This window comes from Gymnodraco acuticeps, unplaced genomic scaffold (genome assembly GCF_902827175.1).
Source record: "Gymnodraco acuticeps unplaced genomic scaffold, fGymAcu1.1, whole genome shotgun sequence".
NCBI classification, from domain to species: domain Eukaryota; kingdom Metazoa; phylum Chordata; class Actinopteri; order Perciformes; family Bathydraconidae; genus Gymnodraco; species Gymnodraco acuticeps.
The window spans coordinates 2,301,889-2,312,361 of NW_022992351.1; the positions used below are offsets into that span (position 1 = coordinate 2,301,889).

General features: G+C 44.4%; 1 long non-coding RNA gene across 1 annotated transcript; it reads left to right on the forward strand.

Moving 5' to 3' along the window:
- Positions 1-8,514: 8,514 nt before the first annotated feature.
- On the forward strand, positions 8,515-10,113 carry LOC117542008. Its single transcript, XR_004568362.1, has 2 exons — positions 8,515-8,732; positions 9,890-10,113. It is a non-coding gene; the product is annotated as an uncharacterized LOC117542008 (long non-coding RNA).
- The last annotated feature ends 360 nt before the right edge of the window (positions 10,114-10,473 follow it).

The window sequence follows — 10,473 nt, forward strand, 5'->3', positions numbered from 1 at the left end:
CGGAGTCTCCACCTGCAGACGCAGCCATCCTCATCATCTACTGACTGTAGCGTCACCTTGGATACAATTGTCCAAACACTCACAGACTGCATTGGGCGCTGAAATTGGCGCCCTATGACCATCAGATCTGACGACGCTGATGGCTGAAATTTGTTCGGCGGGATAGTTTACAGATCAGCAATGTGTTGGCTGCTGCTGCATTGGCTGGGGCTCCTTTCTTACCGCCCAGACGAGAGAGGGTAATGATACACGCTGGCCAGGCAGGAAACATGTGATTTATCAGTAACTTTAGACATCGTAAAACAATTTTAAACGAGATTTTATTGTAGATTATACATTTTACTGATACCAACTATATCATATTTATCTGGCCGGCCGCCACTTCTGTCACATCCTCGAAACTTCACTCTCGACATTTTGGCTAAGTGCAAGTCTGAGGTGTATGGAGCATTGATTCCCTGAGTGCAGCCTTCCAGGCAGCACTTCCTTACATGCTGTTTTCAATCCGATTGGCAGGTACCATTTTACTCTTCTTCCACTAGATGGAATGCTTTACCAAATCTTTGGCATACATGAACATTACCTGTGGTTCACAGATTACTGGGTCATGAATGATTATTATGCAACATTAGTGTGTTATATTTGGTGATTTATGTGTTGATCATTTTAAATTATTTTAAATGTGTTCTTAATCCACTGCCCTGTGGCAAGAACTGATTGACTTTAGAAATGACCATCTAAAAGGCACTGGTGGCGTGTGGTGCAGTGGGTTGTGCGTTAGTGTTCGGATCAGGGTGTCACAGGTTCAAACCCCACTGCAGTCAGCATGTCGTTGAGTCCCTGGGCAAGACACTTCACCCCAAATTAATCCTGTAGGGATTGCCTGCAGTATCAAGTATGTAAATCGCTTTGGATGAAAGTGTCTAACAATTGACATGTAATGTAATATAGGGAAAATGATTTCTTAATGGAGCTTTAAGGAGGATTTCTATTGCTCATCAGTAAAAGTGAAATAACTTGGCTGGGGAATTTTCCTTTTTTGTTTCTTAAGTAATGTTTTTTATGGGGAAATTGTGTGTTGAAATCATGAGCTAAAATAAAAAAAATCTATCTATAATGGCTAACATGCACAGTGCAGTAAAAAGAGAGCCATATATTAAACTATGTATTTATCATTGAGGTCGTAGTTCTCATATTCTGCCTTATTCATCTTTTTAATGCAAAACATTAGAAACCGGCTAAATATAATGCAGAACAATTTTAATAATAACCATAACGTTAACGTACAGCTGAATTGTTGTATTGGATTGTGTTATACGATACAGTAGCCGTTGAGTTTATATTACTTTATGTTTTACTCACCAATAGTATTTGCATCAAATATTTAATAAAACAAATAAAGCATGCTGTAGTGAGTATATCTTATATGTATCCGTCTTAAAAAAGGGTGTTGTTGCTACATTAAATGGCTTATACTACAACAATTCAATCCAGCAGAAGAACTCTACATTAACAACCCACCGTTAATTACCGCGGTGAATTTAGTTTTAGGTTGGATATTCGACGGACATTCGCGGACCCGCCAGCAGCGTCAGTTTCCCGGACCCGCCAGCAGCGTCAGTTTCCCGGACCCGCCAGCAGCGTCAGTTTAACGGGGAGATCTTCTCCGCGAAACGAGGCTTTCACTTAGGGACCATCAACAAATGACTTTTACAATTAGACAAGACAACTGTTCTTTTTAATAAATCGACAGCTTCTCGATCGTGTGAATGTGAAGCATATTGACTCTAGAGCATACATTTATTGAATACACCTCTTTTTATTGCATTATAATACTTTAAATACGTTTTATTAATATGTTTGATGGAAACATTTGCTTATTTCTTCAATACCTTCCAGGTCATGTGACCGATTCACTCAAAATCAGTGCTGGGTCAAATAACTACACTGGCTGAATAGGACACACCTCTTTTTATTGCATTTTAACACTCTAAATATTTTTATATTAATATTTTGATGGAAAAATGTGCTTATTTCTTCAATACCTTCCAGGTCATGTGACCTAATAACTCAAAATCAATGTTGGGTCAAAGGACTACACCGGCTGCATAGGACACACCTCTTTTTATTGCATTTTAATACTTTAAATATTTTATATTAATATTTTGATGGAAAAATGTGCTTATTTCTTCAATAGCTTCCAGGTCATGTGACCGATTTACTCAAAATCAATGTTGGGTCAAATAACTACACTGGCTGCATAGGACACACCTCTTTTTATTGTATTTTAATACTTTAAATATTTTATATTAATATTTTGATGGAAAAATGTGCTTATTTCTTCAATACCGTCCAGGTCATGTGACTGATTCACTCAAAATCAATGTTGGGTCAAAGAACTACACTGGCTGAATAGGACACACCTCTTTTTATTGCATTTTAATACTTTAAATATTTTATATTAATTTTTGATGGAAAATGAGCTTATTTCTTCAATACCTTCCAGGTCATGTGACCGATTTACTCAAAATCAATGTTGGGTCAAAGGACTACACTGGCTGCATGGGACACACCTCTTTTTATTGCATTTTAATACTTTAAATATTTTATATTAATATTTTGATGGATAAATGTGCTTATTTCTTCAATACCTTCCAGGTCATGTGACCGATTTACTCAAAATCAATGTTGGGTCAAAGAACTACACTGGCTGCATAGGACACACCTCTTTTTATTGCATTTGAAGAAGAAGAAGAAGAAGAAGAAAGAAGAAGATTTTGATTTTTAAAACAAATGTTATTTGCATTTGTTTTAAACATACACCCACCCTGCAAAAGAGTCGGAACAAAACTAATACATTACACAATCAAATAAATAAACAGATTTTCATGACTACCAAATAAATATCATTTGAAAACCCCATTTGAAAGCGTTTTACCCATTTAAAAACATCCTCTTGTACACACTTTAAAACAAAAAACTAACACCTATCCTTTTAAACTTCAATATTAGAGAGTCATTCTCCCCCAGCGAGCACAGAACCTGCCCAACAGCCCACACATCCAGAAACCCTGCAGATGATGATCAGCGTATAGTACGCATGCTCCACCCTCAGACGCGCTGCCACCAATCCCCTCGAGACAGAGCACTGCATCCGTCCATCCCACTCCAGCAGAGTTGGTTCTTCCTACTTTCCAGATTGCTAATTTTGCATTAGCAAACAAGAAATTCATCAATAGTATGGTTTCTTTCTTTTTCAGGATGATATTTGGGGCCATGGACAAAAAAGTGGTATGGAGAAAACCTCCCCGAAACCCTTCCACCCACACCTGTAAGCATTTTTGTAAGACCAGCCAATCGGGGACAGGACACGAATAAATGCTCCAATGTTTTCTGCCATAGAAACAGAACGGACAGCCCTCCCCTGTGCCTGGGTCAAAATGAGCTCTGTATTTGTTAGTGGCTATTGCACCGTGTATAATTCTCCATTGGATGTCAGCCATCCTTTTCTCAACAGATTTATACAGGATCCGCCAGCTGCCCTGAGGGGAAGAGCCCAAGCCAAACACATCCGTCCACCTCGACTCTCTGACGCCTGCGAGCGAGCTGAGGTTTAACACCTTTACACAGCTAAGGTATAGCTTCTTCCCATTGCAGGAGGTGAACTTTGCAGGTGTTAGAGTCCCCAGTGATAGCAGGAGACCATCCTCCTCTCTCCATTCCCCCACCGCAGGACCCACACTCAAGGCAGGAAAAACATAATCATGTCCCTTTCTCCACTGGTCAGCCAGATCTGCATCCAGAGCAAAAGTCCGGTGGGATGGCGACAGCGACTGCCACACCTCATCTACCAAGTTCTCCAGAACTCGGGTTGATCGAATGCCCGTCACCTCAGCCAGTTTTTCTGTGGAGACCCCCGTCAAATGGCCAAGTTTTACCACTCCCGCTTCAATGAACGCATTTTTTAGGGTGGCTGAAGAGAAAAGGGTTCCAGAAAGAAAACCAGTGTCAAACAGTGGTTCCTCAAACAGCCACATCCCAGGCCGGGGGTCAGGTGGTCTGGTAAAACTCAGAATCTTCCAGGCATTGATGACTGAGCAGTAAAAAGGTGTAAGTCCAGTTATCTTGTACGCAGGGGCCTTCAGCAGAAACAGGTGTTTATCAAAACCAAAGCCCCCTGCCCTCCAGAGCAACAGCCGGGCCATAGCCAGCCAGCAGGGAGAGGCACCATACAGCAGCCGCTGAGCTGCCTGCAGTCTAAAAGCAGCAGTCCTTGCAGTAATGTCCACGAGGCCCTGGCCCCCCTCCGCCACAGGCAGGTACAGGACCGATGCTGGCACCCAGTGATGACCCGACCAGAAGAAATCCACGAGGAGCCGCTGCAGTTGTTTCATGAGGCCCGGCGGTGGGGTTAACACCTGGAGTCTGTGCCACAGAGACGAGGCAACCAGATTGTTGGCTACAAGAACTCTTCCCCTGTAGGACAGCTGGGGTAGCAGCCATTTCCATTTGGCTAACTTAGCTTGCACCTTTCCCAGCAATCCCTCCCAGTTCTGTGCCACCATGTCCTCAGACCCCAACCAAACTCCCAGGACCTTTAAACCCTTGTTTCCCCAGCTAAGGTTACCAGGAAGACTGGGCCTATTTTCTAGACTCCACCGACCTACCAAAACTGCCTCACTCTTCTCCCAGTTAACTTTGGCTGAAGCAGCCTTCCTATACAAAGCTAAACTGTCCTGTAGCTCCTGGATATCTCGCTGACCCTGGACAAAAACACTGACATCATCAGCATAAGCTGATACAACCACCGGGGGGGCCTGAGCTGACTCTGGCAGACACAGGCCCCTCAGCGGTTTCTAAGTCTGCACAAAAGCGGCTCGATGGCAATACTATATAATAGGCCTGAGATAGGGCAGCCCTGCCTGATCCCCCTTTTAACTGGTACAGGTCTGCTCAGCCCTCCCCCCACCTTCACAACACAACATGCATCACTGTACAAACACTTCACCCAGGACAAAAAATGCTCCCCAACACCAAAAGCCTGCAATGTGGCAGCCAGAAACGTGTGATCCACACGATCAAACGCCTTCTCCTGGTCAATAGAAATATACCAACATTTATATTATACAGTTTGCAAACATCAAAAGTGTCTCTCATCAAAAACAAATTGTCCACAATTGATCTGCCAGGGATGCAATATGTCTGATCAGTACAGATAAGAAGTTCAATAAAACACTTCAGTCTGTTAGCTAAGACCTTTGACAGTATCTTATAGTCCGTACATAAGAGAGCCACAGGTCTCCAGTTCTTAAGCAGGGTTAGATCTCCTTTCTTAGGCAACAGTGAAATCACTGCACGCCTACAGGAAGCTGGAAGAGTCCCTTTCCCAAAAGGACTCCAATCAATACTTCCAGCAAGTCATGTCCCAGAATACTCCAGAAATGTTAAAAAAGTCTGCAGGTAAACCGTCTATGCCCGGAGCCTTGCCGGAGGCCATCTGTGTCACCGCAGAGGTCAATTCCTCCAGCGTAATGTCAGAGCCCAGGGTGCCACTTTCAGCTGGACTCAGCTGTGGAAGACCCTGAAGAAGTTCATCAGCATCTTCCACGTCACAACCTTCGGCTTTGAACAGGTCTGTGTAGAAGGACACTGCATGCCTCCTCATCTCAGCAGGTTCAGAGGTTACCTGTCCATCGGGGAGACGCAGACATACCATCTGCTTCCTTTGGCCCACAGACCTCTCCAGGTTGAAGAAAAAGGTGGTTGGTGCATCAATGTCTCTCATGGAAGGTAAACGGGCTCTGATCAGAGCTCCCTTGGCCTTCTCCTGAAGAAAACAGTTAAGCTGTTGTTGTTTTAGGAGGGACTGTTCTATATTTCGAAGCAGACACACTCTCTAACCTCTCTGATCTCCCTCTCGAACTGCTCTATAGCTCTCCTAATGTTTGCAGTGGAGTAGGCTGTATACTGTTGGCAGAACACTCTAATCTGAGCGTTTCCTACCTCCCACCACTGACTCAGGGAGGGAAAAGATTCTTTCTTTGATTTCCAGTTGATCCAAAATAATTTAAAATTCTCACAAAAAGTCAAATCTTGTAAAATGTTAACATTAAACTGCCAGAACGATCTAGGCTTCTCTGTGTTGGATAAAACCAAATCTAAAGAAACTAGCTGATGGTCTGTAAAACCAACAGGTTGGATGTGACAGTTCACTGCACGAGTAATAGAAGAAGCAGACATGTACAATCTGTCTAGCCTGGCTGCACTGACGCCCCCATCTAGCATTCTCATCCAGGTGTATTGTTTAACAGAGGGGTTCTTCGTCCTCCACACATCCACTAAGTCAGCCTCTCTTATCACCTGTGACAGTAAAAGGGACGACTGAGGATGCGGCTCCTGTCCTATTCTGTCTAAAGTGACATTAGTGCAAGCGTTCCAGTCCCCCCCCCAGTATAACACACTCCCCCTGTACACTAGTGTCTAGCTCGTCTTTTAATAACTGAAACACAGATACACGTGCAGGGCCCTGATTGGGTGCATAAACATTAATAAAAGTGAAAAAGAACTCCAACAGTTCCACTTTCACCATCAAGGCTCTACCTGCCACTATCTCTGTGCTGGATAAAATCTTAACATTTAGAGAGGGGGAGAAAAAAACAGCTACTCCAGCACTAAGGTTTGAGCCATGACTGAGTACATACTGACCACCCCACCACATTCCCCAGTCCGTCTCATTCAGGCTATCACTGTGCGTTTCCTGCAGAAATATCACATCTAATTTTTTCTGATTAAAGACCTCCAACACTAAAGCTCTTTTCTGTGCACTTCTACCCCCGTTAATGTTTAAAGAAGCAACCCTTAAAGCCTGCATTATAGGAAGGAGACAGAGAAAAAGAACAGACAGGTACACACAGCAGAGAGGAGACACCCAGTGTTGCATGATTATTTTGAAACTATTTAGACCTTTTCAGTTTCCCCCCTTTTTTGCTTCCTTTCGTAACTTTTTTCATAGTAGTTACATGCTTCCTGAGACAATAGCGTCTCTTTTCTTCCAGCAGGTCTAACCCTACAACTTTCTGAAGAGTACTCACTGTATGAAGAAACTTGTTAGTGTCAGGGAAAAAGTCTCTCACTTCCACTGCCTTGCCAAAGGACTCATCTAAAAAGACATTAATCTCTTCCAAAGAATATATCTCTGTGTTCTGAGAGAGACTATCTGCAACTGAAACACAGTCAGAATCCCCCTCACCGTCTGTGTCCATCTCTGTCACCTCATTATTGTCTGCAGCCTGTTGAAGCTCTTTTTGCCTCCCAGAACCAGACGGCAGCTCCTGCTGTGTGCCAACAGCCTCCACCTGTCCCACAGCCCCGGTCCTCACCTGTCCTGCTACATCATCTCCCACCCGTTTACCTGTTTCCACATGTTTTTCCTCTCACACTCACCACACTCTCTACAATCCCTGTTTCATCTCTCACGATATTCATCCCTACTTCATCCGCAGCCCCTGGGGCCCCGGCGGGTGCAACAGCAGCCCCCGCGACACCGGCCCTCCGCGGCCGCCGACCCCAACGGCCGGCTCGGCTGCCCCGGGCTCGGCGGCCCCGGACCTGGCCGCCCCGGGCTCGGCGGCCTCGGGCTCAGCCGCCCCGGGCTCAGCCGCACCCGGCGGAGCGGCGTGCCGTCTCTGTGGACATGCAACACGTTTGTGACCCGACTCTCCGCACTCAAAACACTTTACGTTCCCTGAGCTCGCATACACCATATAAAAACCCTCTTCGTGCCTCACCCGGAAGACACATCTAGTGTCTGAGTGGACAATTGAGAAACATGAACACCTGTCTCCGCAAGATTGGACATGTTTTAGCTTTTCATCCTTACACCCCAGAGCAACAGTGCGGAGAGTACTAGCAACTTACCGAAACGCTTCAGCTCCCGTTCCAGCGCCTCATTCGGGATGAATGGAGGAACGCCAGACACAGTGATCCGCGTGGACGGTGTCGCCAACGGCGAAACTTGAATATATTCCTCGTTTACCATTAATCCGCTCTCAATAAGTTCCGTCACATATTTCTGGTCTTTCAAAAAGACCACGACCGCTTTGTTCATGCGGGAAGCATCGGAGATGTTTACGTGACCGACCTGCTCCCCCACAGCCAGCAGCACCTGCTCCACTGTGCTTGCGGCCTGAGCCACCAAACGCACCCCGTGTCTCAGAGACACCGGCGGCGCCCCGCAGGACGCCATCCCCGCCACGAGGCACGGAAAAACACTCACGAAAAAATATTAACCGTACTTGCAAAGAGTACAAATATCCCCAAGTAAGATCATACAGTTAAAGAAACGATTGAAACAGAAACAAACGAAATACAAGTAAAAATCCCTCTTCCCTCTTAAAAAACACACCTCCACCACAGAAGAAGAAGAAGAAGAAGAAGAAGAAGAAGAAGAAGACATTTTAGAAACCAGATCACATTGTTTGATCTAAAAATGGTGCGCTTCAAAAAAGGCAAGACAAAGAAAGCTTTAGACCTCTGGCAACAAGCAGGAGGTAGAGATTTCATCACCAGGTCTTTAATTTCTCATGGTTTTAGTGAAGTTAATGTTACAACTGAACAGTGGTCCTCAGTTACACTTACAGTGTTTAAAAGTAATAAGAAAGAGCATCTTAAGTGGTTGAGGGTCATCTGGGGTGAAGACCGACGTGGAGTCCGGACTGAGGTGCTTCAAGCAGGTACTGTTAAAAAATAACTTTGATGAGCCCCAGAGCAGAGTCCTGCCTCGGATACCCGGCGGATACCCGCAAAATAGTTGTGTAACGGGCCAAAACATACATGTAGGCCTATATCCAGGGGTGCACATAACTGGTACGCAGGTACGCATGCGCGGCAACAATCTGAATTGCGTACGGTCACTTGTGTCACAAAGCGCATTTGCGTACCGACGTACTTGTGAAGCTTTTCCAGAAGGCGGTTAGATCACCGGTCTCCGTGTGCACAGACAGGGCTGCTGTTAACGTCGGTCTGTACAACGGAATTGTGCCAAAACTACGCCAACCGGCTGCGGAGGGAGACTCCCCCCTTCACTGGAGAACTGCACTAAAACAGCTGATCACAACGTTCACACTCTGTGGTCACGAAGTACTCCACTAGCCCCCCCCCCCCCCCCCCCCCCCACCAAATTCACAACGGGTCGGGTCGTGGGTCTTATATCAACAGGTCGGGTCCAGATTTGACTTGAAGATAATTGCATGTAACGGTCGGTTCGCGGGTAGCTACTGAGCTGCGAGGGTTCGGGTGGGGTGCAGATTTGCAAAACTGACCCATGCAGGACTCTGCCCCAGAGGCTTTTAAGTTGAAGCTTAACCCTTGTGAATCCCTTTTTAAAAACGTTACTTTGAAAACACTAACGACAAAAATGTCCTCATCTAAAAATACTGTAATAAAGATATTATAGGCTATGTTAATATTTTTGTTCCACTTTCAATTACTTACATATTTTTTAAACCAAATTCAGTGCTGATCATAATTATCAAATGTTCATTCATTTTTATTTTTGTCGCTAGGGATTTGAAAGTCACTATTTTGATTACACATACGCTTATTAAGAACATGTTTCCAAAAAAACACATCTTTACCAAATGTCGTGCCATATTCTTAACACAATCAGAATGCTTGCAAAATTAAACAGTGGCATGGATATACATTTCCTTAGGGAGGCATAAGGGTTAATGTGCTTATTTAATTAAATACTGCATCACAGTAGGATGTTAAACAGAATTTACTGTAATTGACCCAAGGATGGCAGATTGCTTAAAGTTGCATTGTAGTCTTACGATAAGAGATACAGTAATTAAATGAGATTTTGTACTTTTGTAATGTTTGTATTTAGGAAAATATGTCAGTGAAAGAGGGAGAGATGGACAGCACAGTATCAAGAAACAGTGTTACAGCGCACCTACGGGTGAGGAAGACGAGGACACAAGTCAGGATGACAGGGAAATAAGTAACACACAGCCACAGTCTGAGATAGACACAGAAGAGTCAGACCAACAAAGTACAGAGACAGCCACCAAAATGACAACAACAATGAACGGAAAGGGACAAACAGGCAAGGACAAGAAAGGGCCAGAAAAGGATAAAAAAGGAACAAACGAAAAAACAGGGACAGAGCCTGTGGGGAAAGATGAAGATAAGAATGATGAAGAAAAACAGTGTTACCAGCGCAACCTACGGGTGAGGAAGACGAGGACACAAGTCAGGATGACAGGGAAATAAGTAACACACAGCCACAGTCTGAGATAGACACAGAAGAGTCAGACCACACAAAAGTACAGAGACAGCCACCGAATGACAACAACAATGAACAGAAAGTGCAAAGCAGGGCCAAAAAAAAGTTCAAAATTGCCATGACAAGAAAACAATGGAACAAAATTAAACCTAAACATGGCAAAAAAAAACTCCATCCCCCCTGGA